Genomic DNA, 27,245 nt, shown 5'->3' with positions numbered 1-27,245 from the left:
ATTGGGAATGCACTTTGGAGAATCAGGGCCTTAGTGCGTGCTAAACTGATTACCGCGCCTCAGTAAAAGGACCCCTTTATTTTGTTTTGCTATTTTACTTCTTATTACCTATTTAATCATATACTGTATATATAGTAGCCAATATTTGAAGGATTTAAGGGCCCCTTTTACAAAGCTGTGGTAGTGATTCCTAGCATGGCAAACGCGACAAAGCTCATAGGAATTGAATCGGCTGCATTGCATTTGCCACATGGGACTCGCTACTGCAGCTTTGTAAAAGAGGCCCTAAGGGCCTGATTCTGTAAGCAGTGCCTGCCGCGTGTGAGCGGATCTTACTAAATTAGATTGTGGACGCAGAGAGAGGGGTGACATGATCGAGACATTCAAGTATCTCATGGGCCGCATCGAGGTGGAAGAAGATATCTTCTTTTTCAAGGGTCCCGCGGCAACAAGGGGGCATCTGTGGAAAATCAGGGGCGGGAAACTGCACAGGGACACCAGGAAATTCTTTTTCACTGAAAGGGTGGTTGATCGCTGGAATAGTCTTCCACTTCAGGTTATTGAGGCCAGCAGCGTGCCTGATTTTAAGGCCAAATAGGATAGACACGTGGGATCTATTCACAGAAAAAGGTAGAGGAGGGTCATTGGGGTGGGCAGACTAGATGGGCCGTGGCCCTTATCTGCCGTCTGTTTCTATGTTTCTATGTTACCAGAATCAAAAGATAAATTTGAATTTAAATTATTTAAAGAATTAAGTGATAAAATCACTGGCTAAAAGATAGTTTTGTAGCATGCCAACCTTTGCCTATGAGGAAGCATAAGCGGCTAAAAGAACTCTATTATGTTTTTGCGTTTGATACACAATAGAGTCCCGCTTCTGATGGCTTTGGTGGTTTAAGAAGTAAAGACTGGTGAACTAATAAAGTATGACAACAATGTTATATTTATTTATGCCCTTCTGACATACTTGGACTAGAAGAGTGGATACGGGTCTAATATTATCAATGGTACACTTCTGAGCTTCAACATCACTAGGCCTTGCTAGGCACCATGGACCCAAGCCCCAGTCCCTGATTTGTTTTTATGAGTCTTTAATGGCACAGCCATTTATCATGCCACTTAAAACCAATTAAAACACTTAAGTTAGGCACTGGTAGGTATGGCACATAACTTTTTTGAAGAATCTAGCCCTAAGTGCGTTAAAGTCCATTTTTGTTGTGGTCGTCTTGACTAGGTTGGAAAAGGGTGTCCAAGTTGCAGCATTCACAATTTGCAGTATATTTTACAAAAGGTTTGCTAAATGTGGAGCCTTTCATAAAATAAGGTGGATGGAAATGTATATTTTGGAGGCAGAAATAATTTTTTGTGAAAACCACAACATATGATAACCCAATATTTATAATGTACAAACATACAGAAGACAACATCTTCACAGGATAAAGCATCCAGAGAATCACAGTGGAGATGCCCAAGGGGGATAAAAACTTTATTGACTCAACAAAAAAGATTTTAGTACCCTTGGTCATCTTCGCTGTGGTTCTCAATGTACAGAAGGAACACATTAAACAGAAAAAGCCAAATAACTTTAGGCTTTTTTAGGTATCACCAGAATTTGATATCTACATATGTATGTGATCATCTTATGCATCTAAATATCAGAATTAGCAATACTGCATGTCCAAACTGTTTAAGCTTGGACATGCAGCTTCAAAACTGTCATTCTTATGTCTTGAGATAGTGTTGGAACATGTGGAATTACTGATTTGCAAATTCTAGTGCCAACAATCTACATTGCTCCTTTTTCAAACATACACTTGTGTCACCAATTAAAATAAGAAGTTATCAGTGTGGGCTACTGTTAAGATGTGTTATTTCACTGTTTAACCCCAGTTGCATTGTTCTATAGCTAAAATGCTTCAGAAAGAATTGTAGTGGAACTTTGCTAATTATGGGTCACTGAGAACAAAGCTGATGCTTAAAACTGTTAATTGGCTCTAGTTTTCATGATATGCTACTGGGTCAGAATAAAAGACCCTTCACTTGCAAATGGCAGAGGATAAGCGAGTTAGAAAGGGAAGAGATCTCATTTTGAAATGGAAATGACTAAAGTGCATCTTTGACTGTATCTATGAATAAATCATTGTCTGGGTTTGAACAGTACTTGCTTTTGAAGTAAACCAATGAATGATGCAACCTGAATGTAATATGGCATTATTCTTGTTATGAATTGCTTTGTGTTATTCATAGAAGTCATGGATTATGCAAAAATTAACGCAGCTTACATCACTCTGTTGAATACACTTCTAGAGATAACTTGTCAGCATTTGATTTAGCAAAGGGACACATTTCTGTTTAGCCAAAGAGATGCCACAAACTTGTTTGAACAATGCAGATAACTTTTAATAATGTTTGTGGTGAAGTAACTTTTCCATCACAAAAGCAGTGCATATCTGATGTGGTTAAGAAAGCCCCTCGCCTATATTTTGGCTGCAAAACTGGCGATCAGAACAAGAGCTGGGTGCATACATATGCTGCAACACTTCTGCTACAAATCTTCATCGATAATTGAACCGGAATGCAGTGCCTTTTGTAGTGCCAAAGATTTGGAGAGAGCAGCCATATCACATCAGAAGTTGTTACTTCTGCACGATGCCTTCATTTGAGAAAAAAGACTAGACTATAGCAGTGGAATCTCCTGGTAGGTGATGTTAGGGTTTCTATGTTCCATGATTGTCAAAAATGATCTTATCCTACTCTTCAAGCACAAGAGATTCCTTGATCGAACACTATCATTACAAGCAGGCAAATGGAACAAATGTTTAACCAACTTTATTTCAAACACACTTTATCATACTTTCAGGAAGCCAATCAAAACTTATCTCTTTGACAAATTTCTCCGACTCCACTTCTGCCTTGATTATTCTTTTTTTTTAATAAAAAACTTTATTTAGTTTTTAATGCCAACAAAAAGTGCAATACAATTTATATACAAATAATAATCAACCAAGCACTTATAATCAATCAGTATCTATACAAAAATAAAATTCCCTCCCCCATCTAGCATTACCATCAGGAATAATACCAAATCAAAAGATATACCCCCTTCCCACTCTCCCCCCCCCCCAGATGTGTGGGTATAAAACAAAGGAAAATAAAGATAAAGGACAACTATAACAAATCTACAAAAGACGTTAATGGACCCCAAACCAATTTGAATATCCTAATATGCCCCAGCATGTCAGCATTCATTTTCTCATACTTATAAGTTAAGCATAAGCTCGCCCACCAGAAAGGAAAACTAAGGCGATCCCAGTTCTTCCAATTGTGAGTAATCATTTGCATGGCTATCCCGGTCACAAGCGATGTATTCTTATAACACTCCCAGATAAACTCGATTAATCTTAACCAGTGGCGTACCAAGGGGGGGGGCGGGGGGGCGGTCCGCCCCGGGTACCAAGCCCTGAGGGGGTGCTCCCGGTCCGGTCCAGTTACCCCCCCCTGCGCCGGGTGTCGCGTCTGGAAACAGCCTGCAGCAAGATCCCGATGCCAGAGATCTTTGCCTGCTTCGACTGTTTCCTCCGCCACGGTCCTGCCCCTCCTCTGATGTCAGAGGAGGGGCGGGACCACGGCGGAGGAAACAGCCGAAGCAGGCAAAAATCTCTGGCATCGCGCGATCTTGTTGCAGGCTGTTTCCCCAGGGCAGTAGCGTACCAAGGGGGGCGAGGGGGAGGTCCATCCCGGGTGCCGCCTTGGGGGGGGGTGCACAGCTGGCCCGGTCCCTATCGCGCTCCTACCCTCCCAGCGAAAGCAGCATCGGCGCCATTATCGAAAAAGGTAATGGCGCCAGGCCTTGGAGCACCAAGGCAGACCGCTTCTCCCCCCTCCCAGCCGAAACCCCGCTGACCATCCTATCTCTCTCCCCCCCCCCCCAAGTGAACCTTTCTGACCCTCCCAGCGAAAGCAGCAAACCTCCCTCCAGTAGCGTCGGCTTTATCCTCCCTCTGCCGCATCACTGATGACGTCATCAGTAACGCGGCAGAGGGAGGAGAAAGCCGCGAAGGAGGTTTGCTGCTCTCGCTGGGAAGGTCGGAAAGGTTCACGGGGGGGGGGGAGATAGGGGGGTCAGCGGGGGTTCGGCTGGGAGGGGGGAGAAGCGGACTGCCTCGGTGCTCCATTACCTTCTTCGGGCAGCAGCAGCGTTTACAATTCGCTGCTGTTGCCGGCTTCAGGCCTTGTTCTCTGCCGGGTCCTGCCTACTTCCAGTTTTCATGAAGACAGGACCCGACAGAGAGGAAGGCCTGAAGCGGGCAACATCAGTGAATTGTGAATGCTGCTGCTGCCCGATGAAGTTCAGGACATCAGGACATCGGGGAAGGAGCAGGGAGAAATCGGCTGCTGGCTTGGGGGTGAGGGTAGGGAAAGAATCGTGGAAGTGGAGAAATCGGCACGATGGCTTTGTGCAGGCTAGGGGGAGAGAGAAAGAAAGGAAAAAATAAAGAGGGGGGGCCAGGGGGAGAGAGAAAGAAAGGCAGAAAGAAAGAGGGGGACCAAGGGGAGAGAAAGAAAGGCAGAAATAAAGAGGGGGACCAAGGGGAGAGAAAGAAAGGCAGAAATAAAGAGGGGGTCAAGGGGGAGAGAAAGAAAGGCAGAAAGAAAGAGGAGGGCCAGGGGGAGAGAGAAAGAAAGGCAGAAAGAAAGAGGGGGACCAAGGGGAGAGAAAGAAAGGCAGAAATAAAGAGGGGGGTCAAGGGGGAGAGAAAGAAAGGCAGAAAGAAAGAGGGGGGCCAGGAGGAGAGAGAAAGAAAGGCAGAAATAAAGAGGGGAGCCAGGGGGAGAGAGAAAGAAGAAGGATCAGAAGAAGGACCAGAGACTCATGAAATCACCAGACAAAAAAGTAGGAAAAATGATTTTATTTTCAACTTAGTGATCAAAATGTGTCCGTTTTGAAAATTTATATCTGCTGTCTATATTTTGCACTATGGCCCCCTTTTACTAAACCGCAATAGAGTTTTTTAGCGCAGGGAGCCTATGAGCGTCGAGAGCAGCGTGGGGCATTCAGCGCAGCTCCCTACGCTAAAAACCGCTATCGCAGTTTAGTAAAAAGGGAGGGGGAATATTTGTCTATTTTTGTATAGTTGTTACTGAGGTGACATTGCATAAAGTCATCTGCCTTGACCTCTTTGAAAACCCGCGGAATATAAATGATAATTAACATTTTCTCTGCGTACAGCGTGCTTTGTGTTTTTAAAATTTTATTGTTGGTAGATCATTTTGACTTGGCCACAAAGGTAAGGGGGAGGGAGGGAGGGGAACTGCTGAAAGACATCTAATAATCCTTGCAGGCTTGACTGCAGGGAATTATTTTTGTAAAATCATGTTTTGTTATGTGACTGGCATTATCTAGACTTTAATTTCTATGAATGAATAGAATGAAAATGATATAAAATTACTTGCTTGTTTTTATGTGCGTGCGCTGAAGGAAAGTGGAGAGAGAGTGGGCTGAGGATGCTGAAGGGAAATGGGGAAGAGAGTGGGGAGAAGACGCTGATTTATAAATTGACAATTGTACAGAATATTGTTTCTTTTTATACTTTAATATAAACAATTCAAGGCTTGTGTGGATGGAATCAGGTGGTTTGCGGGGATGGGGACCGAGCTTACGGGGATTAGTCCAATAAAATTGTATTTTTTTATATCTCATTATTTGTTTTATTTTTATTTGTTAATTTATAAAGTGGTGATTGTTATGTATCAGTTTTTTCAAATTTACATCTACTGTCTTTATATTTTGCACTGTTTTAGAGGACATGTGTTACTGTTTTTTGTGGTGTTGCATTGTATCCAGGGTCTGGTTTCTTGGCGGATCAGTTTAACTTTTGTCTACATATTTCTGTTTTTAGTTTGTGATTATTCCATTTTGGGCGAGGGTGTATCTCTGTTCTGTGTGTATGAAAAAGACATAGTTTTCAGTTGGCATTGACTACAGGACCAATTGACTGTGCGGGATCTGGCTTGTTTAGTTTTACAATGTATGTGTTGGTGTTCTAGTGCTCACTGCAGTGTTTAAGATGCAGCCTTTTCCTAGGTACACTCTTGTGGTGCGATATGTAGATTGGTACTAAAAATCATATTTTTCATATAGATGGGGGGGGGTGTCAAAAAATGATGGGCCCTGGGTGCCACATACCCTAAGTACGCCACTGCCTGCAACTACTCCATATGTACTTCTAATGTCATGACAATTTAGACATAATTTATGTTTTGTTATGTTTGGAATAATGGTTACATATATGAGGTTCAATAAAAGAAAATTTTCACTGCCTGTTTCTATTCTGACCATTTATTCCATTTCATGGTTATTGCAAAAAAAAAAAAAAAAAAATTTTTACATGGGGGGGGGGGGGGGGGGGTGTCAAAAAATGATGGGCCCCGGGTGCCACATACCCTAGGAACGCCACTGATCTTAACATTCTAATGTAATTTCAAAAGTTTTTTGTATTATCGCTCTGTAAACCGCTCTGAGCTATTTGTGGTATTGCGGTATATAAAAATAAAATTATTAACAATATTAATAGTCTAATGGTAGCCCTCGGCATTAAGGAATCCAAATAAAGAGCAGAGAAGTTCAGGTCTTCAAGGCAAAGGAACTTTAATAATAACCATATAAATCAGGTAGTCGCATAACTTGAACTGAAAAGGTATGACGTGATATAAAAAAATTAAGCTATTATAACTCGATTTGAAATGGGCCATGTTGAGTCCTTATAAATGAATCATCAAATCACATATGATGCTAAAATTGTAGCTAAAATTGATTGGCTTGAAGACCTGGACTTCCCTGCTCTTTATTTGGATTCCTTAGTGCTTGTGCAGAGGCTTACATTCCCTTCTATCTAGTGCAGGGGTAGGCAATTCCGGCCCTCGAGAGGCAGAGCCAGGTCAGGTTTTCAGGATCTCCTTTCATCACCTTGATTCAGCTTTTCTCTTTCCTTCTCTCTCTTCCTTTCCTCTAGCCCCCTTCCCATGAGTCTAACACCTCTATCCCCTCCCTTTAGTGCCCAGGTGTGGATCTGGCACTTCTCCCTTCCCTCCAGCTCCACTCCACCCACCACATGGTCCCAGCACCTGTTTTCCTTCTCCCCCCCCAATCCCTAAACCAGATCCAGCAACTGCTCCCTTCCCTTCAGCTCCAGCCAGTCCAGCAGCCCAAGCAACCCCACCCCCCCCTTTGCGGGTGCAGCAGCAACGCCCTCTCACGAGTCCAACAGTCCCCCTCCTTATCTATCACGGGTCCAACAGCCCCTCTCCCTCATGGTTACTGGCAACAACCCCCAAACCTGCGACTCCCCCTTCAGCCAGGTCAGGTTTTCAGGATCTCCACCAGGAATATATATGAGATGGATTTGCATGCACTGCCTCCTTGAGCTGCAAATCTACCTCATGCATATTTATTGTGGATTTCCTGAAAACCTGACTCTCAAGGACCAGAATTGCCTACCCCTGGTCTAGTGGATTGAGCCTTCAGCATTAATCATGATCCAGATGAGTAAGGACTACTCGTTGAAGGTGAGTCTTAAAAGCAAAGTTTTGCCATCAATTCAGTTGCTCATGAACTTCATATGAATGAAACCTATGATAACATTAAACAACGTTTGCGGTGCAAAAGCTAAGACCAGCATCGTTGTAGTAGTAACTTGGAAAGTTGTTGCTCTCTTACTTGCTCTGCAGACTGGATACACAAAGTAACGTTATTTTTTTCTGTGATTGGGATAGTCATGCAAGAGATTTCCATTAGAGAATGACACGGTGGCGGTTTACCCGCGGCCACCGCATTTTAGCCGCGGGTCACCCGCCGAAAACGGGGAAGAAAACTAGCAGTCGCTGCGGCGACGGGGACAAGGCCATTCACCGCCCGCGGGGCGGTGAATGGTCTTGTCCCCGCAGTGAGGCATGAAGGATCGCGCGGTCCCCGCAGCTCACACCCGCCTGCCCAATCGATTCTAGTGTTTAGCCAGCTCTCTCCCTTCTCCTCACCTTAGTTTGTAGATTTTCTTTTTCGGCGACCCGCACGCTATCAGAGAGCCGCGCACGCGCGACTGCTCAGTGTTCAATCTTCTGCTCTGACGCAACCGGAAACAGGAAGTTGCAGCAGAGCAGAAGATTGAACACTGAGCAGCCGCGTGTGCGCAGCTCTCTGATAGCGTGCGGGTCGCCGAAAAAGAAAATCTATAAACTAAGGTGAGGAGAAGGGAGAGAGCTGGCTAAACACTAGAATCGATTGGGCAGGCGGGTGTGAGCTGCGGGGACCGTGCAATCGCTAGTGTTCCCGGCTCAAATTGGAAGGAGGGAGTGAAAGGGAAAAGAATTCTGGCGGGGACGGTGACGGTGACGGGGCAGTGAATGGGATGGCAGTGGCGGTGACGGGGCGGTGAAAGGGATGGCGGTGACGGTGACGGGGCGGTGAAGGGAACGGCGGTGACGGGGCGGTGCAGAGGATGGTGGGCCGGTGACGGGGCGGTGACGGGGACAGATTTTTTCCCCGTGTCATTCTCTAATTTCCATTACACTGAGAGAGACTGGCCAACCAGACCATCACTGGAACCTGGGAGGAAAAGTGTTCAGCATCTACCGCTTGTGGAATCGAAGAAGATTTTGTTTCCACATCTTGATCAAAGCCATGAACTAGATAAAAGCATCTTTCAAGTATCTACATGGAAATTTTTCCAAGGGTAAGTCAAGCTAAGATAAAGGAAGGTGTCATTGTATGTCCTCAGATTCACCAACATTGTCAAGATGATACATTTGATCTGTATTATGTGGCAAGAAACAGATGGCGCAGAAAGTCTTCCATTTAGTGGAATGAAATTTTCTTGGAAAAAAAGCACACAAAAGTCTTAGCTACAGCATGTCGCTAAAGATACATTTTCAGTACTTTCATCTAAAATGTATTTCCGCCCAACTATGGACCTATGAGAGATGAGCATGATAAGCGATTTCACTAGGACATTGCAGGAATGGAGCAAAGCTAGCAGAGCAAATGGAGCCCCATCTTAAAGTATACTCTTAAAATGAATGGGCAATCAATGCAACTGTTTCAATGCCAGATTCCCTTTGATTCTGTGTAGCTCTATGATTTATTTGGTAGGAGATAGACATACTTCCTCAATTATCAATATTATATTATATGATTTGATCTCCTTTTTCTTTTTTTTTTTTGTTCTGTTTAGATTTTTGTTCTGTTTAGATTTTTATCCCGTTTTCCCAGAAGCTCAGAATGGGTTACAATTTGACATTCACAATCAATTTAAGAACAGAATAGTCATGATAACAATTAGGTTACATTTAGACAGTTACAGAACTGTTACAGAGTCCAGCCTAGACATAGCAAAGAGTAATTGGAGAGTAAATTGAGGAAGCTGTTCAATTGAGGAAGCTGTTCAATTGAGGCCCTATTATTGGACGAGGAAGGTCTTTATTGCTCTACGGAAGGATATTAGTGAGTCTAGTGACCTTATTTGTGTGGATAGCTGGTTCCATAGCTGAGGGAGGAAATGGCTGTAGGAGAGTTTACGTGCTGTACTCATCCAGAGTGATCTCCCTGCGGGAATGCTGAGTCTTTGTTCTGATTTGGAGCAGAGGGGGCGGTTAGGGGTATATGGGCGCAGCTTTGAAGATTCAGCACATTTTGACTGGAGTAATGGGGTCACGGAAGCCGAGGTTGTAAATAATAATAATAACTTTATTCTTATATACCACCATACCCAGGGAGTTCTAGGCGGTTCACATTTGTTTATCAAAAAATTACAAGTGGTTCACAACAATTGAACAAAGTTGGAAGCAACGAAGTAGTTGAAGTTAGCAAGAGAAGGAACTGTTTGAAAGCGTTTTAAGTCCCTTGCAGTGATTCCATTGAATAGGGAGTAGTCTAGACTAGAGAGTACGTCGGTATAGAGCAGCTGGGCTAAGTCAGTTTCTGGGAGGAAGGGTTTGATCCTTCGCGTTGGCGTAGGTACTAAAAAGATATATGGGATAACTGATTAATTTTACTCAGTTATCTTGATTGTTTTATTTTTGTCTGGTTGTATATAGTTGTGTACTCCATTTTTCCATTTCAGATTGGATACTGTTTGAATGCATATTTGAACAATGGTTAATACAAAAGAAAAATGTTCATGTAAACACCGTATCCTTCACAGTCCTGCAAAAAGACAGTTGAAGAAAAGTTCATCATAAGTTTGAAAAGCCACATTTCAGCATCATCCTTTTTGGGCCCCTTTTACAAAGTCCGAGTAGCTATGCTGCCCCAATATATGCACCGAAGCCCATTCAATTCCTATGGGCTTCGGTGCATTTACCACAGCAACTTCACTACCTCAGCTTTGTGAAAGGGCCCCCTTAATAAGCATGATTTTGTGTTTGGAGGGCTGGGCAAGACAGTATGAGAATTCTTCACCTCCTTTAATCTGGCAGAACTTGAATTCCAGCACTGAATGCGGTACCCTGTTTTGATCTTAAATCATTGACTTTGATGGGTTTGAACAATTAAATGCATGTTTGATATATGTAAGTGCCCTTAGTTTAATATGAGTTAAATTGCAAAGTTATATAACTAATCATATCAGCCAAAATAAAAAAAGAGGAATGATTGATTGCTTATTCTTCTCTTTCATTATTAACATAATTTTATTCATGTCCCCAAGGAACTCTTTCCATATTGTATGAAAAATAGAAAAATTATATAAAGTTAAAGGACTGTGCACAGTGTTCATAGACGCTGGTTAATATAGTACTATATATGCATCCTTAAAGGTGATGTACTTCTAAGACCAGTGTCTCTCAAACTGTATGTCATGGCACAGTGCTGTGCCCTAAAGAGATTTCAGATGTGCCATGAGAGATTCCAGAATTCTAAACAATTCTCTTCATAAGTATACACTAGAATAGATGACAGGTATATCCCGTACGCAAGAGTCAATGTTATGAGTATCTGTGTTCATAAGGATACAATTGCCCAGACAAGCATCATTTTTTTATGTGATTGTCCTATTAATGCCCCCTCCCTTCTGTGTCCAAAGTTCTTGCCCCCTCTCCCTCGCTGCCTTCCAGCCTTTGTCCCACCCCCTTCCTCCCTCAAAGCCAACCGCGCCGAAGCCTGCCTGGCCCCAAGCCGACTCACCACTGATTCCTCCTCCCCCTCCTACAGTCCACCACCCGCCAGCTCCATTCAATTATCCCCCACCGCAACTCCAGGCGTCTGCAATTGCATGCTGCCAGCCCACAAGCTTTCCCCCTGACATCAATTCTGATGTCAGAGAGAAGGTCCGGGCCAGCTAATTGCTCTAGGGGTCTCTGACTAATACAGTAGACTCTCTGTTAACTGGAACTCAAGCAACCAGCAAAAAAAAAACCCCAAAAACAACCCAATCTAAGAAATACTGTAATACTTTAAATAAAAATGAAAATAAAATCAATTTCTGGCAGAAATTTAAGTATAAACTTGGCACACCACACCTGAGTATGCCCATACTTTGCCTACCACATGTCTGGTAGTTTATCTGGAACAGTTTATGGTTTGGCATAGTATGGGGTATAGTATTACTTAGGCCTATTTTTATAGTAATTCTCAAGCAACCCGAAACTCCGTTTATCTGGCATCTATCAATCCCCATGTGTGCTGGTTAATTGAGAGTCTACTGTATAAGGACAGGCAGCACCATTGCAACTTTACCAAAAGGGGTAAGCTGCAACCAAATGACATATATCACCTCTCTACTTTGGAATGGTCCTGAATGAATAGACTAGTGAGGATCCTGAATATCGGTCAACAGACATATATATCATTTAACAGAACAATCTGGAACTGAACCCTGCCATTGACCCACTTTCTGACCTCAAGAATTCTTTTACCTTCATATCAGTTTGTCCAACAGCGGTATGCACTGCTTCTTTTCTTATAATGTATTATCACTTTAATGTTATATGTCAGTTGTTTATTGATTTTATCTTAACTGCCCTAATAATTTTAGCAGATAACACCTAAAAGTGTTTCCTATTTGCTTAATGGGATGAGAGCACTTTTTTCTCCAGTGATGTTGCTAGCCAGCAGTGATACAAGCTAAACAGACATGTGATATGTTCACTTTTGTTTTTCCGAGATGTCATTTTCGCATTAGTATAGCAGTTATTGGTACACTTCAAGTTATGATTGTGTTCTATGAAAACCACTTCTCATTGCGACAAGATGCGTACAACCTTGTCATCCTGTAGCAGAAAATGGATCATTTGTTGGCGACACAGACTATAATGATCTGTCTTTGAACTGTCGCATCACTTGACATTCAGGAACACTACATTCTAATGGGTAAGTCCACAACTCTAGTACAATGTGTATTCATTTAAAGATATCGATTATGTTCCAAATAGACATATTACTATGTATGTATCGTTGGGACCACCATTCAGTCATACAAAACTGAAATCATAAAAAATGTAAAGTAGAGAAAAACAGACCTCAATAACTTGGCTCATGGATGTCCTTAATAGCCCATATCATCATGGGGCTGTAAAAAATATTCCACATAACATCAAAATCAATCGTTCATACTTTAATTTTCTCTTTCTTCAGTGTATGTCTTCTTAGAAACAGTCCACAACAATAATTTAGTGGTAACGGTAGTGGATACATGTATGTTTAGGAGTTGAATACGTAAAAGTGATTTTAGCAAATACTTATAAACGATATCCCCCAAAAATAGAGGCTTTTTTTTTTTTTTTTTTTTACTTATCTCAATTGCTGCTTCTAATGTTCTTCATAAGAGCAGAAATAGATCACCCAAATTATAGCCCAGTTTAAATGAATGGTGGTTCTTTTAATGCCCTGGTGCCAGATACTTGGCAAATCTATCATTTTGTTCTCATGAAACTCTAACAGAAGACTATAACTTATTTATCCATCATTGTAAACAGGCCATTCTATGGAATTTGGATGCTAAACATAAGTTAGATTTCAGGGGATTAATTTTATGTTTTTAGAGTAGGAAATGCTTTGGCTTATTTTCTTATAGCAAGAACTAAATTACAAAAGTGTTTTTATTCAGAGTAAACAGAAAAAAAGACTTATTTGGAGCCCGTAGCATCATGCCTCTGTAATGAGCCTGATGCCAGTCTACTAATAAAGTGCAATTATAATTACTTTGTAGATAGTTTCATGAAACTTTGCTGAAATGTGTAACCTTGAACTTCCTGTAATCAGCCTTGGATTAACCATTAAGCAAAATAAGCACATGCTTAGGGCATCAAGGGAAGGAGGGCATCACACAGATGGTTTTTCCCCCTAGCTATCATGCCCTGAACTCTTTCACTGCCGTCTGCCACACCCATTATCCTATATGAATTTCAGAGGGTTTTTTTTCCTAATCATTATAACTGATATTTTGTTCATACTTGATGACTTTTTCAGCACTTATTGAGTCTTAATGTCTTTTCAATTAAGTAATGGAAGGGCCTAGGGGCATCATTGTTGGGCTGTGCATAGGTCGTTAGTTGGACTTAATCCATCCTTGCAACATTAACTTCTCTGGTCTCCCTGCAGTATCATCCAAATTCTCAGTCTCAGTCACTTTTATCAACAAGTACCATTTATTCTCCAAGGACAAGCAGGCAAAATATTCTCACATGTGAGTGACGTCATCCACAGAACCCGGTAAGGACACTTCCAAGTACACTCTCACTTTAAATCTTAAGTCAGTGCCCATGTCTCATGGGTGCTGGTGCCTTTCTGCCTGACAGCTTGCAGAACTATCAGTTCTTCATTTTCCACAGAGCTGAGAAGCTGTGTCTTCAGGTTTCTTTTCAGTGGATCCAACCTTTATCATTCTTTTATGCCTTTCTGAACTTATTTTTCATTGTTTTCCTCATAATTTTTTATCCTGTTCCAGTATTTTACACAAGTTTGGTTCATTTTTGTCAAGTTTTTGTTTTTTGGCCTTTGAGCCTTCTGGCGTCCTAGTTACTCAAAGCTTCTCAGCCTTTGAACCCTTTGACTTAGCATCAGTTGTTTTTCCTTCAATGTTAATGAGGGTACCAAATGGCTTTAAGAAATGTTCTTAATGTAATTGAACATCGGGACATTTGCTGTGACCTCTGCTCCCATGTACAAAAAAAGTCACAGAAAACCCAAAAAACTTAAGTTTATAAAACTTTTTGGTACCATGTTAGGATCAGATTGAGCATGGCAGGGGACTTGGAACCTGACACTCAACCACTGACATCAGGCTCATTACAGAAGTTTCATATAGTCTCTCTGGGAACCCTTCTACCTCTACTGGAAATAGGCAATTGGCCTCTTCTTTCTAGATATCAAAGAAGTCTAGACTCACATATCCATCCTACATGCTCACAGAAAGTCTTACCCTTCGTACTGACTTTAGCCTCACTCGTCTTCATGAAATGCTTAGTGGTAGTGGTGGCAGTTCTTCACACAAGAGGGTGTCATGTATTCCCCTACTTGGACAATTGGGCTTCATCATCACAAACAGTTCAGAATGCCATCATCTAAACAGTTTGTCTACTGGAGCTGCTCAAGTTTGCTGCAAACTACCAAAAGTCACATTTACACCTTTCTTGGGTGCTAGAGTTCATAGCAGCTCTCTTGAATACTGCACAAGGTCAATCTTTTCTACTGAAGCAGAAAATCAACAAATTTCATTCACCTATGTCAAGCATTCTCCAGCCTTCAATGCACTTCCACATGTCAGATGTTATGCCTTCTCAGTCACATGGTCTTGATGGCACATGTCACTCCACTTGCATGTCTCAGAGTCCCACTGTGGATCTTGTTAACCAAATTGTCTCAAGCCATGGGACATCTGTCTACTCCAATCCAAGTTACCTCTGTCACTCTCTCCAATGGTGGACAGTTCCTCACAATCTTATTCAAGATCTTCCTTTCCAGCAATCCCCCTCAAAAAAAACAACCCATCAAAAGCTTCTAACAGATGTATTGATGTTAGAATGGGTTGCTCATCTGGATGGCTCCCACACTCAAGAAATATGGTTGCCATGTTCTGTCTGAACAAACAAAGGGCATGAGATCTCACTCCCTTTGCATTGAAGCAATCAAGATTTGGAATTGGGCAGCTGCTCACAGCATATTTCTCAAAGCAGTTTATTTAGCGAGGAAGTGGAATGACTTGGCTGACAAACTGAGCAGAGTTCTTCAGCCTCATGAATGGCCTTTCAGCACAACTGTCATACATCTGATTTTCTTCAAATGGGGAACACCGGTCATAGATCTCTTTGCTTTCCCTCAGAACAGCAAACTTCTGCAGTTCTTTACCTAATGTCCCTAATCACATTGCATAAGATGCCTTTCTCATTCATTGAAGGGACAGTCTTCTCTACACATCCACACTTCTTGAGAAAACTGTAATCTAGCTTCACCAGGATCAAGGCAACATGATACTCATAGCACCACATCAGCCATGCCAGGTTTGGTTTCTGCTCCTCTTAGAGCTCTTGACCAAGAAACCATACAAGTTGCAACCATACCAACACTGCTGTTGCAGAATGAGGGATCCCTCTTTCACCCCAGCCCCTGCTCATTAACACTAAAAGTATGGTTTCTTTCACCAGCCAAGTAAATGTTTTTACCCTCTCAGCTGAGTATCTGCTGTCATTAAAGCATCTATAAAATCTTCCACTCAGCACTGTTACTGCTTCAAATGGATGTGATTTTTTTTCCTGGTGTGTATCACACTAGAACCCATCACATGTCCACTTCCATCCATACTAGTCTACATTGCCCATCTCCCTAACTCTGTTCTAAAAGCAAATTTGCTGTCAGTGTCAGTGTCTCCCTTGGACAAGAAACCTCTATATTTTCATCCCTTGGTAGCCCATTTCATGAAAGGCCTATTCCACACAAAACCACCTATCAAACCTCCACACGTTGCTTGGGATTTTAATGTGGTACTGTCTACTCTTATTCAGTCTCCATTTCAGCCACTTACATCTTACTTTTCAAATTTCTCACTTGGAAAGGTTTTTTTCCTGATTGCCCTCACCTCTGCATGCTGAGTAAGTGAGTAAACTTCAAGCTCATGTATCAGATTCTACCATGACAGAGTAGTTACTTCAAACTCATCCAAAATTCCTTCCCAAAGTTGCCTCAGAATTCCAACTCAACCAAGCCATAATTTTGCCTTTTTCTTTCCAAAGTCACATTCCCATCCTGGAAAAGCAGCTGTTCACACCTTGGACTGCAAACATGCTCTGGCATACTACCTGGACTGGATTAAACCTCAGAGGATCCTCCCAGGTCTTTGTGGCTTTTGACCCTAACAGACTTGGAGTTCCTGCTACCAAGAGAACCTTCTCTAATTGGCCAGTGGATTGTATACACAGACTGGGATGACACTACAGGGCTGTGTAACAGCCCACAAAGTTCAAGCTATGGCTGTCTCAGTGGCTCATTTCTGCTGTGTATCTATAGAGGACATCTGCAAAGCAGTTAGTTAGCTAGTTTTATAGCCTGTTCTCCCAGGAGCCTTGAACGGGTTACAAGAATACGTACACAGTAGTTTTCAGGATCAATAACATACAAGCTACAGGATCAATAACGAGCTACAGAAAATTGAGATGGATTTCGACAACATACATGCTATGGGGAAACTAAGAACACATGCTATAGTGAATCTATATGCTACAGGAACAGCACATATGTGTTACAGAAAATTGAGATGATTTTTTTTTATATATATTATGACACATATGCTATTGGGGGGGTTGAGAACCCCTATGCTTTAGTTAAACTATAAATGCAAACAATATAGAGTCTCAGAATGGTATCGGCATGGCTATAAAAGATAAGAGCACAGTATTGGCTGACAGATTCAGGTGCCTCAAGTTACGTAGTGCCAGTTCCCGGCCAGTTAAAATTTGAGACCAGGACTGAGTTGGTTTGTGAACGTTAGCATCTTTACGGCCTTCCGGAAAGGCAGTAGGGGCTCCTTTTACAAAGGTGTGCTAGCGTTTTTAGCGCACACACCGGATTAGCGCACGCAATCTAAAAAACTACCGCCTGCTCAAGAGGAGGCGGTAGCAGCTAGCGTGTGCAGCATTTTAGCGCGCGCTATTCCGTACGTTAAGGCCCTAACGCACCTTTGTAAAAGGAGCGCTAGGTTGTCAATTCCCCTTGGTCCTCAGTCCATATCTTTACTTCTCAGTACTGTTTGGAACAAAATTCCAGAACAGACTGTTGGTTTGGACAAGCAGCTCTGCTGAATCTTTTTACTTCCTAAGTGCCAACTTTCCCTCCAACCATCTTAGGTGTCATCAGGCTCATGTTTCTATATCCATTGTCCTCATCCAGAGTCATGAGCCTGGCAGCTTGGGACCTATGTGAGAATATAATGCCTGCTTGTCCTCAGAGAAAGCAGGTGTTTTCTGAGGACAGCAGGCATAATTCTCACAACCCACCCACCTCCCCTAGTTGGCTTCTTTTAGCTTTGTTACTAAATTGATGGTACTGCAAGCTGATGTTGGGTAGGAAGGCACCAGCATGTGCGCAGTATGGACACTGCCTAAAGATTTAAAATGACAGTGCGCTTGGAAGTGTCCATACCAGGTTCTGTGGAAAGCATCACCCCTATGTAAGAATATATGCCTGCTGACCTCGGAGAACACCTGCTACAGGTAAATATCTTTGCTTTATCTCCTGAAAGTCAAAGCCAAAATGCTGAGATCTGATATATCGTTAAAACAAAAACACTTCCACCATTAATGCAAGAGTGGAAAAGGAATCTGATTTTCTGACTTGAAAACAGAATGCAAAGTGAAAACCAATTAAGAGCTGAATGTTGGCAATTTTATAAACTGAAGAAGCCAAAAAGCTTGATGGGAGGATATGAAGATAAGTGCAATTTTAAAAGAATGAGTAAGAATGATAAATATTTGGATACCTGCCAATAAAAATAGCTCATAAGCATTGTAATAGGAAAGAGAATCATTACACAGGAAATGGTATTCTTTTAGTAGTTGCTGCCATGCAGCCAGTGTTTTTTATTATTTTTTTTTTTTTAATGAGAGCATAGCAATATAAGTGAACTGGAAAAAAATTGCATTACAAAGAAAAAACCTTTATAAGATTTCAGCCAAATGAGCACAGTTACCAGAAAAGTACAGTAGCTTTGAATTATGTATGTAGATGTCATAGATAAGATTAAAGATATTAAAGATGTGCAAATTAAAAAAAAAGAAAAAAAAAATAAGCCTCTTGAACAAATCCTTAAGATTCTTGCAGGTTTATCAAATTTGTTCAGTGAACCTTAAAAGGAGACGTAGAGAATTCAATTGAGACCCCTCGAATTAGAGAATCTCTGTCAATCTACAGTACATTCCCGCAAATATGTATCAGATCTAATACATCCTCCTCTGGATGTGATTACAGTACAGTTTTCAGTTAACTTTCCCTTTGAGGTTGAAATTAATTTCCTCAAAGGTTTTAAAGGCATTTGAAGCGGTGCACAATGAGGCAGAAATACATTTCTGCCTTATTTAATTAATCTCAAATTCATTTGAAATTTAACTAGATAGGCCTTTCAACCTCATTTGAGAAAACACATTTTTATTTGGGGATCTAATTTTCTCCTTCCTCTACACTTCAGCTTTCAACCTAATGGTAACCAGCCCAGGGATCTGAAAGTGGATTGTCACGGGGCTTTGCTCATGGTAGACATTTTTACTGTCAACTGGTCACCACCCTCCCCTCCCTCCACCCCTATCCCATATCTATTCCAGCTTGACAGTCTTGAGCTGGGGACAATTCACAGTTCTTTTCAAATAGGTTGGAGAGTTGAACACGAGATCCGGGGATAATAGGCATTTAAGTTTGCTGTTGCAATGTTTAGAGGTTAGGTTTCTTGTGCTGCAAATCAGCCACCTCATCTTTAAAGCATTGAGAATCTGAGAAGCTAAATTTACACCTCTCGTCAGGAATATTTTGAAAACCTTTAATATATCTGTCAAGTCCTTATTTATTATATCTAAAGCTAACTATTGTAGAAAATAAACCTGTCGGCATGTATACTACTAACCTGGTACTGATCAATACGGTGCTTAGAAACATAAAGCCTGTTTGTTAATTAAATTCCTCTTTAATTTTCTCTCAAAAAATTTTTTGATTGACCATCCCCCTATTATAGTGGTCTAAGAAGGGGAAAAAGAAATAATTTATTGTATGAATTTGTAATACTTCTGTACTGTTTTTCCTCCCTGTGTTTATTGTAACAAGATGCAGTCTTGTAAATTTTGTTGAATAATTGAAATAAATAATTAAAAAAAAAAAATTAACTTGCATCATATGCAAATAAAGTTTTAGTTGGCACACACACAAAACATCATATCAAGCTAATTTTACATGAACATGAAGGCTTACAAATTTACATGTGCCTCAGTTCATGTGTTAGATCTGTGAAGGACAATTTTATAAATTGGTGCCTAAAGATAGACACCATCTATGGGTCAATATTTAGCCTGTAACAGTCAGCATTCTTTTAAGTGTTAACTGCAATGGGCAGAATTAGCCACAGCTATTTAATACTGGGCCATGGCCAGCCACTGGCATTGAATATTGTAACCCACACTGTGGTCCGACCGGAACTCCACAGCACTCCCAGTGGTTACAATGAAAAACAACAGTAGCGTGTGACCCGGCCTGGAGTCACCCTGCAGGACTGGACTGACACCAAAACAGGAACCAAAATCAAAACACACAAAAGAAGTATAAATGAAAATATTTCAATTTTACTGGTCCAAAACATAAAGGTCAGAATGATATGACTAAAGTAAGGTGAGGGAAAAAAGCACAAATTCAAAACTGTCCAACTTCAAGAAGAGAAGAAAAATAAACAGTTCAAAATACAGTCCAAAACTTTCTCCTCTTTTCTGGCTCAATCTCCTACTGACTTGTAGGCTTGGCTCTCCTAAAGAGCCTGTACAGCCTGCTACCAAGCAGGTTGCTCAATCCATAACATAAAGTTTCTAGCACTGGTTTTCACCCTTCACTGGGTTCCAAAAATAAAGCCTCGGGTAGCCTATTGTACTACTACTGGGTACAGGAGAGTGTCTCAGGGTTTTTTTAAACAGCTTTTACACAAGCCTTCAAAATTCCCTCCCTGGGTGACAGCAAACCTCTCCCCACAGACACTTCTAGCTTTGAGAAAAACAAAATACTGAGCTTAATCCAACTAGCTCCAAAATCAAACAGTTCAAAAGCAAACAGTTTCCAAAAGCAAAACTTACTGCTTGCAATTATGGTCTGCAGCTGGTGCATAAGCTAACCTCCATGTCCTCAATTAGGTCTTCACCAACTTCAGGAAAGCTTTCTTGAATTTCCATCAGAACTTCCGCATCCAGCAAAGTTAGTTCCTTCGCTTGTTCAGACTCCTCTATTTCCAAAGGTGCAGGCCTATTGCACCTGTTTGACCCAGAGAGATCCTTAGGGAGAAAAAGTTGGAACCTTCTCCCTAGCCTGTCTACCTGTTTGTTCTCAGCTGAGAGCTTTTCTAACTTAGGGACACGCCCTAACCTAGCTGAGTCAGCAGGATACTGTGGAGCTCTTGAGTGCCTCAGGTGGTGACCTGAATACAGCTTGTCTGATAAGTTTTTGGTGCTTTCACCACCAGGGGGGTGGTCAGCCTGAAAATCATCCAGATCAACACAAGGACAGACTTTGTACACTCCCTTCCAGGGTTTTCTATGTGTCTTGGCTTCAGTCTTGACTGGAACCTTGGCAGGCACAGTGCCTGGCTGGTTACAATATCCAGGACTAATTCCCCATTCCTAATTGCTAGCTGCCAGAGCTTACATAGATCCTAGTTGATAGCCAGATCTGGCATAAGATACTTGTGCGTGTTTCCGCTGAATATTGCCTGGGACCATGATAAGAAGATCTACCCCTTTCCGATTCTCTGCTTCCCCCTTTCAGCCCCCCTGGGAGCAAAGCAAAATACCCCCTCCCCCGCTGGATTCCCCTTCCACCCCTTCCCCTGGAACAGAAAGCCCTTCCTTCCCCCATAGCTGTGGACCCCCTCCAGTGTTCCCTCTAAGCGGGCGGGTGTTGTGAGCAAACTTTTTTCACTGTGAGCTAAAAATATCGGGCGCCAGCAAGTTATGAGCCAAATAAATATGTTGCTTTCTACCACAGAACTTCCTTACGTTTGTATGGAATCTATCCCCTTTCAACTTTAGAGAGTGCCCTCTCGTTCTCCCTGCCTTAGCTACTAAGTCTATTCCCTTCAGTACCTTGAATGTTTCTATCATGTCCCCTCTCAATCTCCTCTGCTCAAGGGAGAAGAGGCCCAGTTTCTCTAATCTTTCGCTGTACGGCAACTCCTCCAGCCCCTTAACCATTTTAGTTGCTCTTCTCTGGATCCTTTCGAGTAGTACCGTGTCCTTCTTAAAGTACCAGTGCTGGACGCAGTACTCCAGGTGAGGGCGTACCATGGCCCGGTACAGCAGCATGATAACCTTCTCTGTCTCTTCAGTCCAGCATCTGCCCCTTCCATTCACTGTCTGTCTTTCCCTGCCATCTCTCCTCCTGCCCCCCCCACCCCCCAATTTGGTCTAGCATCCATCATCTTCCTTCTGTTCCCCTCATGGTCTGGCATCTCTATCCTTCCCTCCCCCCTGTGGTTTTTAGCATATCTCTCTTCTCATTTCCTCCACTCAGATCTGATCATTCTCTGCTCTCTCTTCCCTTTTCTTCTCTGGTCTTCCTTCTCTATTTTCTGCCTCCATCTAAATTAAATTCTTTCTTACTATTTAGTCCCGTTTCCCTCTTTTCACTGTGTCTACACACAGCTTGTCACCCCTTTCCCTCACCCCTCCATTATCTTACTATTTTCTTCCCCCTTTATTTATCTCCTCCTTCCATCCAGTATGTGTTCTTTCCCCACTTCCATTCAGCATCTGCTCTCCCTTCTCAACTGACATCCATCTGCCTTCTGCTCTCTCTCCCTTCTTCTCACTTCCATCATCTGTCCCCTTCTCTCTCTCTCTCCTCTCCTCCATTCCCTCATCTGCCCCTTCTCTCTCTCTCTCTCTCTCCCACCCCCCCCAACTTCCATCATCTGCCCCCTTCCCCTCACCTTTGTGGGTCACTTTCTTTCCCCTGAGGGTGGCTCATGTCACAGGGGAAGCTTTGGCCGAGCAGAACCGCTTGATTGACAGTGGAACTTACTTGATTGATGTCGATGCTGGGGCCCGTTGCCGTTTGAAGGAAAAAAAAAAAGGTGGAAAAAAGGAACCTGTAAAGGCGAGAGGAAGGGAAACCTCCAGGACAGCTGCTTTTTGCCCTCCTTCAGCGGCCCAAGAGTTCAGACCAGCAGCGGCAGCTCTGTATGCTTTTAACTTCGGCACAGAGCTGCCCCTAATCAATAGTTTAGCGCGGTTTCATGAGGCAGCCTCGGGGCCTTTGATAGCCGGCCCGCTTCGATGATGCGATGTGGGCCGGCCTAGCAAAGGCCCCGAGGCTGCCTTATGAAACCGCGCTAAACTATTGATTAGGGGCAGCTCTGTGCCGAAGTTAAAAGCATACACAGCTGCCGCTGCTGGTCTGGAGGTGCGGAGACAAGGCAGGAGGCAAACGCGGTGGAAGGCAGGAGTCCCGGCGAAGGCAGGAGTCCCGGCACAGCGACTACAACAGGAAGTTGCAAGTCAGCTGACGCCGGCCTTTCGTTGCGGCGGGGACCGAATCCTTCGCGGACCGGCAAGATTTTGTTTGCGGACCGGCGGTTGAAGAACTGTGCTCTACACTGTGTGCGCTGTGACGAGAAACTTGTGCGCTGCGAGGTAATATTTTGTGCGCCAGCATGGTCTAGAACGATACCCATTCAGTCCCATTAGCCTAGAAAATTGGGCAAATCTAACTCATCACAATTCTTTGGGAGCTGTAAAATGGTCCCATTGAGATGGGGTACTTTTCCCCACACACACAACCCCCCTCCCCCCCAGTAGAGCTCTAAAAGTTTCTTTAGGAACATCACAAGGAAAATACTGAAACAAATACAAAATCACAGAGTAGGTGAACCGTAGCCAGTAAGGAAAGTGGCAGCTCTAGCCAGTATTCCTAATGCACGGACTGGGAGAGGAACCTTGATGTGATAGTGTTGGAGGATCTCAAGGCTGCAAAACAATGTGATGAAGTGGTGGTCGTAGCCAGAGGGACGCTGGGCTGCATAGAGAGAGGAATTGCCAGCAGAAAAAAACTGAGGGGTTAATGCCCCTGTACAAGTCATTGGTGAGGCCCCACTTGGAACACTGTGTTCAGTTCTGGAGGCTGGATCTTATTACGGATGCAAGAAAACTTGAAGCAGTCGAGAGGAAGGTAAAACAAAAAGCAAAACATCATTGGTATAAAGGTCTATCTTGAATAAAAGAAGATGATTCCAATTTTTGCGCAAAAGTCTCCAGTACTAGATCAAAAAGTAGAGGAAGGGCCTTAGTCATCTGAACCAATCATGGCCTTAGGCCCCTCCCCGGTGCATCCTGGGTTGCACTGAGAGTGGCCTAAGACTCTGAATGGCCAGGGTGATCTTGGGGTGTCGGGAGCCATTCAGGAAGTGTCAGGGGGATATTGGGGTGTTGAGGAGTGTCAGGGTGGAGTTGGGGAGTGTTTGGGTGGCTTCGGGGGGATGATGGGGCCAGCGGCAGGAAGGAGTGGGCATCCCTCCTGCTGGGGGATGTCTTGGGGGTGGCGGAAAGAGGAATTGGGCACTCCTCTTGACACAGACCTTTGGGGAGGGGGCTTCGGGGGTTCCGGAGGAGGGAGTGGGCATTCCTCCTGCCAGCCAACTTTGTAGGGGAGTGTGTGTTCCCTGCTGTGGCCATGGCTGCTAATCTGATCTCTACAAGAAGATTCCTGCACAGCGATCAGTTCAGTGACAACGGAACTCTCTAACCCCTAACGGAACTCTCTAATCCGGTGCCTGTGACATGGACATCGGATAGAGAATTGGGGATTTTAGGTGGGGTTAGGCATCTCTCCATCAGAACAGGCACAATTCTATATAGGACGCCCAGGTGCAGTTCTCAAAAGCTGCTTAGGCGGTTGCTGAGTCCGGGCGTCCTATACAGAATCCAGTTCTTAGAGGCTGATTCTATAAACAAGCATCCTGATTCTAGGCAGAGGTAGGTGTCCTACTGCCATCTGGCAACCAAGCCAGAAGCACGTTAAAAAAAAAAAAACTGAGGCAGGACACCTACACTGTAGGCATTTGTCATGGGTCTAGAGAGATGGGTGGGGACATTTAAGTTTGCCTAAGGCTGGGTATGAGCATGGTTTTGCCTGGACGTGGCCTTGGATTAACTTAAGCGGCCCTAGGCATCTCCCTAGGGCTATAGCAGACTCCTGAAATGTAGGCCAGCAACATGTTAAAAGCAGAAGCTGCCTGATCAGCTGAGCCAACAGGACTCCCTGAAGCTGCTACTATCTACTTAGGTGCAATTCTACAAAAGATAAGTACCTATCGCGATCACATGTCTAGCGCTCACTTGTTTTGCGCTCAAATGTCATGCTCATGCTTTTTGCTAGAAATCATTGGCGCTGAATTGTCTTGCAATCACATGTCTTGGCACTCACTTGTCTTGGCGCTAACTTGTTTTGCGCTCACTTGTCTGCTCCCATTTGTCCACACGCTTAAGTCTTCATGCAGTTATCTTACGCTCTCTTGTCTTGCGCTCATCTGTCTTGCGCTCACTTGTCTTCGTGCATTTGACTGCGCTCATTTATCTTGTGCGCATTTGATTTGCCACCCTAATCGCAAGGTGCTTAGCAGCACCTAATACCGAAGCAGGCATATTTAGGAGTGGAAAAAGATGTATCCCCTGTTTTACTCAGGTGCGCTAAGCATTTTAGCGCGTTTAGCGCGTGCTAATTATTAGCGCACACTAACCGCTAATGTGTCCATAGACTAACATGCATGCGTTAGCATTTAGCGTGTGGTTAGTGTGCGCTAATATTTAGCGAGCACTAAAAAGCATAGCACACCTTAGTAAAAGAAGCCCTTAGTCACCACTAGGCATGATTCTGTAAAGGAATTAGATGCCTACAATGTAGATTTTTAAAACGCTAGCCTATATTACAGGCACCTGAGTTTTAAGTTAGGCACCACTAAACATGATTCTGTAATGGGTGCTAAGAAACATAGTAACATAGTAACATAGTAGATGAGGGCAGATAAAGACCCGAATGGTCCATCCAGTCTGCCCAACCTGATTCAATTTAAATTTTTTAATTTTTTCTTCTTAGCTACTTCTGGGCAAGAATCCAAAGCTCTACCCGATACTGTGCTTGGGTTCCTACTGCCAAAATCTCCGTAAACACCTACTCCAGCCCATCTACACCTTCCCAGACATTGAAACCCTCCCCAGCCCATCCTCCACCAAATGGCCATATACCGACACATAAGAACTGCCATCTCTGGATCAGACCTTCGGTCCATCAAGTCCAGCGATCCGCACACGCGGAGGCCCAGCAGGGTGTACACCTGGCATAATTTTAGTTACCCATATCCCTCTATGCCTCTCGTAAGGAGATGTGCATCTAGTTTGCTTTTAAATCCTAGAACGGTGGATTCCGCAATAACCTCCTCTGGGAGAGCATTCCAGGTGTCCACCACTTGTTGCGTGAAGCAGAACTTCCTGATATTTGTCCTGGACTTGTCCCCCCTTAGCTTCAGTCCATGTCCTCTTGTCCGTGACACATTGGACGTTGTAAATAATTTTTTCCTGCTCTATTTTGTCGATTCCTTTCAGTATTTTGAAAGTCTTGATCATATCCCCTCGCAGTCTCCTTTTCTCAAGGGAGAACAATCCCAGTCTCTTAAGTCGTTCCTTGTATTCCAAGTTCTCCATATCTTTTATTAGCTTCGTTGCTCATCTCTGCACCCTCTCCAGCAGTTTTTTTTTCCTTCTTTAGGTTGGGAGACCAATGTTGGACACAGTATTCCAAGTGTGGTCTTACCATTGCCCTATAAAGCGGCATTATAACTTTCTCCTATCTACTCGTGATTCCTTTCTTTATCATGCCTACCATTCTATTTGCTTTCTTTGCCGCTGCCGCGCATTGTGCCGACGGTTTCAGGGTCCTTTTCTGAGTGTACTGATAGATAGGACTCAGAATCCGTCGGCACAATGCGCGACTAAGTGTGATTGACATACAATAAGCATCTAACTTTAGGCTCCTTACCTTTGTGGGCCCCAATTACAGAATCTGGCCCTAACTGCATTACTGGGCCAACTGTATGGGCTATGCTCATTTCTTATCTCATGGTTTTTTAAATACCTTTTCTTTTCCCTCTCTAAGTCTGTCCAGCAGCTTCTGTTCTCAGAGACTCGGGAAAACAACCTAGGATAAAGCCATGTATTAAGCAATACATTCCTATTATGTTCATCCTCTGTCATTTCTGTTTGCACTAATTAAATTTATTTCCCCTTTTGTTTGTGGGAATCACACTATAAAACCCTCCTTGACTGCAATCACTTTTAATCAGCAGCCTTGCCAACATTTATAAAGACATAGTACCATAATCAAAAACTTCTCACTTGTTTTAGTGGGATAATATTTACCTTAAAATGAAGAATTGCTTTATGGATGAAGCAAACATCTCCAATTACTCTGAGGTTTTAAAACCACCAATATATGCCTCAATGTACTTACTAAATAACTTTTTGTCAAATTTCTTAAGAAAATGCATGCAGCCCAATATTTTAGAAATCTGTGTTTTGGATGTCCAAATTCGATTTTTACCAAAGCCAGGATATAGACATCTAAATCTAAAGTATGTCCATATGGGAGTGTGGTCTGGGTGTATTTTGGGAGTGTGTGGGGCAGTGGTTAAAGCTACAGCCTCAGCACCCTGAGGTTGGGGGTTCAAACCCACGCTGCTCCTTGTGACCTTGGGCAAGTCACTTATTCCCCCCATTGCCCCAGGTATATTAGATAGATTGTGAGCCTGCCGGGACAGATAGGGAAAAAATGCTTGAGTACCTGAATAAATGAATGTAAACCGTTCTGAGCTCTCTTGGGAGAACGGTATAGAAAATTGAATAAATAAATAAATAAATAAAAATGTGGACATCCAAGTCCAATTTCAGAAGGCATTGGATTTCAGCTAGGCATTGGAATTTAGACTTGGTGCCCAGAACTGTTCCCGTTAAGCTTCCAGTAGGGGGTGCCCTTTTAC

General features: G+C 43.0%; 1 long non-coding RNA gene across 1 annotated transcript in view; it reads right to left on the bottom strand.

Moving 5' to 3' along the window:
- The window catches only part of LOC117369252, a 58,143-nt gene extending 37,636 nt beyond the window's left edge, over window positions 1-20,507 (bottom strand). The window contains exon 1 of the long non-coding RNA XR_004541105.1: window positions 20,302-20,507. This is a non-coding gene — a long non-coding RNA (uncharacterized LOC117369252). The remainder of the gene's footprint in view (window positions 1-20,301) is intronic.
- Window positions 20,508-27,245: the final 6,738 nt, after the last annotated feature.

The sequence above is a fragment of the Geotrypetes seraphini genome, chromosome 11 (genome assembly GCF_902459505.1).
Source record: "Geotrypetes seraphini chromosome 11, aGeoSer1.1, whole genome shotgun sequence".
In the NCBI taxonomy this organism is placed as follows: Eukaryota; Metazoa; Chordata; class Amphibia; order Gymnophiona; family Dermophiidae; genus Geotrypetes; species Geotrypetes seraphini.
Note: the sequence above shows the minus strand (reverse complement) of the source record. Positions and strands in the feature narration are given on the sequence as shown.